The 8,146-nt window shown below is 30.6% G+C and overlaps 1 long non-coding RNA gene across 1 annotated transcript; it reads right to left on the bottom strand.

Annotated features, from left to right (window-relative positions):
- Window positions 1–5,739: 5,739 nt before the first annotated feature.
- LOC146910630 (uncharacterized) lies at window positions 5,740–7,957 on the bottom strand. Its single transcript, XR_015018850.1, has 2 exons — window positions 7,200–7,957; window positions 5,740–6,472 (listed from the first exon to the last, which is right to left on the bottom strand). It is a non-coding gene; the product is annotated as an uncharacterized LOC146910630 (long non-coding RNA).
- Window positions 7,958–8,146: the final 189 nt, after the last annotated feature.

Here is an 8,146-nt window from a genome sequence, read left to right as displayed (position 1 = left end):
AATCGAATTTCCCCACACAGGTTTTATTATAAGTGGGAAAAATCATTAATTTCTCAATGATATAAATAAATTAGAATATATATATATATATATATATATATATATATATATATATATATATATATATATATATATATATATATCAGAGAAAGTATGTAATTTTATTATAATTCACTAGTCTATGGGAAGCACTCCATTCGTTACTAACAATAAGCAAATTTCACATACATCATTAATTGAATGAATCTAAAAAGTCAAATTTATTTATAATTAACAACGGATTGAGTATATAATTTTTGCTTATAATTGGGTCGGAAAGACAATATAGTTCAAAAATCAAACTACAGTATATCACCAACCATGAGTAAATTCTATTTTATTTAGTAGAAAACTCCATTCTTTTTTTATAAAGAGGAAAATTTCACATTATCTTCTAATATGCGTATTTGTCATTAATAGAATGCTAAATTTAAAAAAAAAAAAATTATGTAAGTAATGTAAGTAATAACTATGCACCATTAGAATTTAAAAAATCAAGCTAGGGTGTACGATGCTTGTCATTTATGCACCTCTTTTTTTGCAAATTGATTTTGTGTTCGTATCCTGATGTGTTGGATTGCATGTGGTGTATATTGATTTGTTTCATATTGAGTTATGTGAAATAGAACCAGTTGAAATGTTTTGTTTTTAGTGTTTTAATTGGGTTAAGCTTTTAAAAAAATCGCTAAGATTCTAACTAATATGGATAAATAAATACGTATGTGTGCCAATATGAGTTGAAAAAGTCCAGCCCAGTTATTCATTAGAGAGACCATCAAACTACGTCTGTTGAGAATAACACATGAAGGTTATATAACCAGGCCAGGACAAGGACCATCGAGGTCGCCACCTCAATGACGCATGTGGCATTATACACGACACAGTCTAATTGTTTGATTTACAACATATAAAAAAACAATGAATTCTAAATGATTCCTCATCGGACTAAACTTTTGTTATTTGAATTCAACATAATTTAAATATTGAATTTTGTTTCAATACTTTTACTTTCAATTCTTTCATACGATCGATTTAATTTTTTGTTATTTCAAATGAAAACTTTGGATTTTTTGTTACTATATCCCCCACCCCCCCCCCCCCCCCCCCCCCGCGCGTGTCACCATTACTTCATTTATATTTAATTTAGGCTCCAATAAAATATATACCTAGGTTTTTTCTAGTTAAAGATCAAACTAACATACTCTTGATTGACCATTTAATTTTGAACTTAATGTAAAATTAATAATTTTAAATTAGAAATTTAATAAGCGTTACAAATTTTAATTAGAGAAATAATGGAAACTCAAATAATATATAATCAAATTTAAATTAAAAAATAAATTTTGATTATTAGATAAATCACATACGATTGATTTCTCCAAGTTGTCATGTCTTAAATATGTCTTTTGCAATCATGCATATCAATCACTAAAAAACACCAATAATCAGCTACATGTATATCAATCACGAAGAACACCACCAACCAACTACATGCACGACTCTTGAATTTATTCTCCACAACTATCATGTATTAAATATGACTCTTGAAGTCATACATGTCATACGATAATGAATATTAACTATAAAATGATTTTTGTGGGATATAAAATGATTATAAATTACAATTTTTGCTATAATTATGTTTATACTTTATAATAAAATATCAACAAATAGCTCTTTATTTCATAAAAATGATGGTTAATTTGTAGAGTTTTGAAGCAAGAATACCAATACACCTTAATTTGCGAGTGTACCGTAGAAGTTCCCATTAACATTTAAGTTTTTAAGTTAATTTTTTCCTTCAGAGGCATGTTGTATGTCATTTTTTTTCTTTCAAATTCTCTCAATGGTGATAAAATATACTTTCAAGACTGTTATCAAACATTGATTTAGCTTTGTGCTACCAAGAAACAAGAAATTCCTTCAACTAACTTGGTTTAAGAATTTCAAATTAAAAGATACCAAAAAAAAATCAACATAGATTACTTAGATCACCCCCTACAAATAGCACAATCACGAGGCTTCCACCCCACTTATATTGATTGTTCATCCACCATATAAGCAACCACTATTTTAGTTCATTACACGAATTGATGCACAAACACAAAGATAACAAAACATTAACTCATTAACATATTTGGATCACATGTTTCTCTTTGTGTGTGTGTGTGTGTGTGTGTATAATTAGAAAATACCAATTAAAAACTGATGAATTTCATAAATAAAAGAAAACACACAAAATACTAACCTATAACATTAATTGAAAAAAGCATTGCATCAAAAATAAAAATATTATTAACAAAAGAAATACATTAGATAGGCCAAGATTTTTCCTCCCAATCAAATTTTGTCACACACTTGTCAGGGCTGAACCCCATATCACTTACTTATGGATTTCAAATTGCTTACAACTTTAGACCAATTGATGGTTGATTAAAGTTAGGAAGATTATCCTTATTTCTATTAAACTTCTAAAAAAATAAATTGTGGAATTTAGTTCCACAAAATAAAACCACGAGATAAGATACCAAAGGTAAAAAAAAGGCAATGACAAGTATTATATGATGATTTATTGGTTTGAAAATAAATCGGCAAATTATAACCATTTGGGTAAATTGATTAAGTATCGTCAACCTTTGGAGGACCTAGCTATTTGGTAAAATTAATCGCAATAATTTGAGACAAACAAAGAGTTAGACCAATCATAAGTTGCAAATGAAAGACCTTAGAAAACAAGAGAAATAAACAATTATACTTGCAAACATATAAGTTTAACGTTTCGTTGTCAACCAAATATTCCAATAAGCAAAGAAATACTTTTTCAACCAAATATTCCAATATTTTAACAAGAAATGTCATGAAAAATTATTACCTGAAAATGAATAGCGATCAAAGAATGTTTAGACTCAAAATTAATGATTTATAAGTAGGAAATAATAGAACAAAAAATGACATGTACTTTTGATTTGTATGGAGGTAGCTTAAATAGGTTAAAGTCATCACACTATGTAACTCAGTGGGTGGAAGTTGTTAAAAACAAGCACAAGATTTAGCTAAACAACATAAAATCATTATTCATATAGTCACAATTAAGACATGTTTGCAATTTGTTCACACACCTTTCAGACAACCTTCAACTTGGGGTCCAGAGATGTAAGTCCTCCAAAAGAAAGTTGAGGCATCACAGTCACAAACTGTATAAATCCTCGACGTTGTTCCTCATCAAACTCTTTAAGAATTTTGAGCAACTGTTTGAAGCGGTGAATGATTTAATGATTAAGTACAAAAAACATACAAAACTATCGGTGTCATTTAAATGTTGGATACTTTAGCAATAAGATCACTTGCGTATATGTATCCATCATCGAAAGTAATGTGATTGGAAAGCTCCTCAAACTGTGAACATGACAGAATTATCATTCAATTGTTAATATAAGAAGCATGCTTAAGTTAATTAAATTAATTTGATACATTCATGTATCTTGTTTTGCATTGCCGCAATATAGGCTCGAGTTCTTCTTTAGTAAAAATTCACAAGTTCTGGATGTCTAGCCATGCTCCCTTAACTAAAATCTAAAAAATATAAACCATGAAGAATCGTTTATCAATACTTTCATTTGGTATATTAAAGAAGCTTTTTTATTCCCTTTTAGGTCCAACACCAAACAGTTTTATACCTGATTAAATTCTTTAAAAGCTACAATTTGATTTGAAATTCTAGAACCCACTGTCTCATCATTAAAATAAAACTCAATTTAAAAGAAAAGTATCAATTTTTCCCTATTTTTAATATCGTTGTCATCACATATTTTACATCATAAAATATATCCTACCTCTATGTTGGTTTATTTTGTTAAGAATCACCCGATATCGTCATCACATATTTTACATCATGAAATATATCCTTACTCCACACTTCATTGACAAATTATGTTCCTAATTTTATGCTATTTTTTTGGAAAGCAATTACCCCGCCCTATATCTCTTATTAATAAAGCTTAAACGCCCTACATTTTCATTAACGTTGAATAAGCTTTGTGTACATCACGTGTAATTTGGATTATTTTCTGTTAATTATTTTGACCCTGCATGCCATTGATTGATTTAAATTACAGAAAGTTTTCCTGCATGATAAAGGAGTTTGGTTCTCATGTGCCCCCTTAAAACGATGGGAATATACACCAATTAACGTAAATTGTGGAGAATGTTGGGTAATTTAAATTTCAATGATAATCACATTTATTGTTCATTCCAATTAAAAGATCAAAATCTTTGTCGGGTCGATGTCATGTTACAATATCAAGGTCGATGTCATGGACATAATATGATATGGTACAATACCAACGTCTATGATAACTAATATTATGAATTTAATTAGAACAATTATGACATTCAACTAAACTATTTTGTTACATCCGTGTGATAGCACGGGTCGATGGTCTAGTCAATGAAACAAAAATGCTATACATCCCGAAATATGTATTCCCGAATACCAAGCGAATATCTGTGATTGGTTGTTTCACACCACCCTCCCATGTTTTCTGCCAATTACCGAAATTAAAGGAGTCATGCTATATCAATTTTACACTATTAATAAGCTTTGGGAAATTACACGAAAATCTTTTCGCTATGTATAGCACCTCTCTGAATGAAAAATGAAAATATTGAACCAAAATTCATTGAAGTTAATCCATGTAAGCGAAATTCAAAACAAAGTAAACCCTAAATCTTACTGTTAATTCCAACTAGATTTATGACCCGTGCGCCGCACGGGTCTTATGAGTTGTGATACATTCACTATTAGTAAAATGCAATAGTTCTCTAAAAATTATTCTCTCCTATGAAGGTATCTAATAAGTACCAAATCTTAAAAATATACTTATATACTTAGTTTTGTTAAAAAAGAACTCAAGTACAATGTAAAAAAAAGTGTGGTAATTCCCCTTAACCAATAGTTTCATATTTTTTCATCAAAAACCAACAAATATAGACATCCAAAAGTAAACAACTTATGGAGCATTGCATAAATGGCTTAAACTCTATTAAAATTCACTTTTGTTATGATTCCCAAAATTGTTGCAGCAGCTTATAGCATCGACTAATCTCCATATGAAGTCCTAATCCCTTGGCAAAATTGTTCTGCATGTTATATACTTCCATTTTTTCAAATGAATAATTTTCTCATACAATTATCCATTTGATTTTTCGAGCCAATGTCAAGTAAAACCTGTCAACTTAGTTAGGCCATCATCGATAGACTATAGTTTTTATTTGAGACCAATAGATTATAGTTTTACACAACAAAATATGGATGCAATGTCAAGTAAATCCAGCTATTTTTTTGTTCAACAAATTAGAGGCCTTAAATTGCTCCATTTGCGCAAAGACATGAAGCTACTTCATGTGGAACCACAAAAATAACGTTGCAGGAAATATCTTCATAAATAATTTCTTTCATTAATATTATAAAAAAAATAGCCTGGAAACATCTTTTGAGAAAATATATCAAAGTGTAAACATGAAATCACCAACAACTATAATATATGGCAACAGGTCCATTTTTCTTATCACACCTTGAATTTTTATAACATGTGCTTAAAATATCCAAAACCAAACCTCCTTATGCTTTTTTTTTTCCCTCTCAATTGTCGCAAAAATAAAATTCACAATGAAAGATACAAAAGAATGCAAAAAGAAAAAAAAACCGAAAAACCTTTGTTGATTCGATATTATTGAGAAGAATTTTTTTTTAATCAGCTAAGTTGTATGAAAGCCGTACCACTTGCGGATAAAAACGAAAAGAACGAAACATACAAAAGGTGCCACATATATACGGTACACCAAAAACCACCTTGCCCAAGAAAAAAGCTCCACACTAATCTGATGCTAGAGTATGCAACCAAGGAAAATAGGAAAGCCATTCTAATAACAGCCCATAGGCACTGCCATAACTAACCCATCCTTTCTAAGCCTAACTGTGCAGTACACTCCCAAACAGCAATGGTTCCCGCATAACAGCCACACACAAACTGTTATGACAGTCCACCAAAATGAAAACATCAACAAAAAAAAAAACTCCACAACCAACTACTTCCTCAATAGATATATAAAAAAGAAGTTTAATGCAATAAAGGCACCAACTGAGAGAAAGAGAGAAGCAAATGGAGGTGTTGCATAATGTAGTAGATGTAAGTATTAACATTTGGAATGACTTATATTGTTCTCTTCGTCGATTTGTCCTTTTGCAGCATTGCAGCTAGTTAGTAAAATACTTTGTTGATGGCCATGTCCACCGTGCCATTGATTATTAATTACGCTTTCATCAAACCATCAATTAATCATATCTTTGCATAACATGTGATCAATTCTATGTTTACTGGATTTTCACTTTCATTGGTGCAATACTTGTTGCTTGGTGTTATTGTTCCTCCACCTGTGGACAAATAAAAGAAAAGCCTGAAAAGATATTGTATTTTATTCAAACTATTACTAAATTGAGATAAAGGAGACCTAGAGAGCAACCAAAAAGAAAATCACACTATTACTAATATTGTTAGCAAGTCTAGGAACAATAAATCCACACAAATTAGGTGGCACTTACCTATAATCTAGTTCTTAATGAAAAAGAAAATCAAATTTAAAGGCTTTGAATGAATAGAGAATATACAATCTGATAGAAGAAAATGTGACAGAATTCAACTACATTTTGAGATATGACATAACGACGCAAAATAGTGAATAAATGGAAGAGGAAAATAACTGTATACATAAACCCAACAAATATAAAATATACTTTGATTCACTATTGACAAAGATTTTGATAGTGTTTACATAAAGCTGTGACTTTAGAAGATATGGATTTGGATGCTATTTGCTGGAAAGTAGTTGTGATAATACATAATAAACAGATTATGACCAATCTATAACAACTCATAAATCTCAATTTACTCAATAATATTATGCAAAAAAAAAAAAAAGCAAAGCAACTTAATAACAAAATAGAGATGCAATTTACTTAAACCTACATGCATGGAATAAGCAGAAAAAGCATAGAAACCGACAAAGCATGCGAACACGAATAATCAGAAACATAATTTAGAAAGGAACATACCTCCAAAGCAAAGCAAAAAATCAGAAACATAATTTAGAAAGGAACATACCTCCAATTTGTATACATAATGAATTACATTTGCCGACAGCATGTGAGCTGCGAAGGCAGATGAGCCGCGGACACAGGTCCATAATCATAGAGTTAGGGTTAAGAAATTTAGCTTGGAAGAAGAAGATTGTCGTGTGAGATTCAAACCACCATGAAGCCCGGACATATCGACCTCTTGCAAGTAACAGGGGAAATTGGCTATGGCAGCAATCAAGTTAGAGGAGAAAATAGAGAAGAAACGCTTCTTACGATGAAACCAACAACCAGGATGATATGAGCAGCAGGATGATATATATGTATGGGAAAGCCAACAGATATGGTGAGTGGAGAGTTTGTAGTTTTCTAGGCGGCATAGCAAAGGATGGAAATTAATGCAGTCTATTGTATCAATATAGTAGCACGTTGAAAAGTGGAGGAAAAATAGGAGAAAAATTCTCTGATTCCTAACATCATTTTTTGAAATTCAATTATTGGAATTCTTTTTGAAATTCAAAAAAACGTGAATAAAAGCAGAGGACGAGGACACTTTGGTTTGCAATTGAAAAAGCCAACTAAAATAGTGCTAAAAGCCTCCGTTAATGCACATGAAGTAGAGGGAAAATAACAAATTCCAAGGCAAAATTTGAAATTCAAACTTAACAAATAGAAAGAGGGAATTTTTTTTAGGGTTATAGTGATTAGCAATTAATGCAGTAGAAATAGAGGGAAAATATTAGGTTAATAGATAGCATGACTTAATAAGCTTTAAGAGTAAGTGATTATTGTCATCCCTAAGGAAAGAAAACATAAAACTAAAAGTTCTTTTCATTTGGAAATATACTGTAGAGAAAACTGTACTTCAAATAGTGCTTTTCTCTCTAGCCGTCAACCCTACTTCAAATTATTGGCAGCTTGGTCTGATCGTAAAAGTTTCCCTTCTATTCTCACGGCCTGTTTCTTGAAGTGAAT

This window comes from Medicago sativa, chromosome 7 (genome assembly GCF_051527215.1).
Source record: "Medicago sativa cultivar Bolivia chromosome 7, Bolivia_mono, whole genome shotgun sequence".
Classification (NCBI taxonomy): domain Eukaryota; kingdom Viridiplantae; phylum Streptophyta; class Magnoliopsida; order Fabales; family Fabaceae; genus Medicago; species Medicago sativa.
The sequence above is the reverse complement of the archived record's forward strand: the minus strand, read 5'-3'. Positions and strand labels throughout refer to the sequence as shown.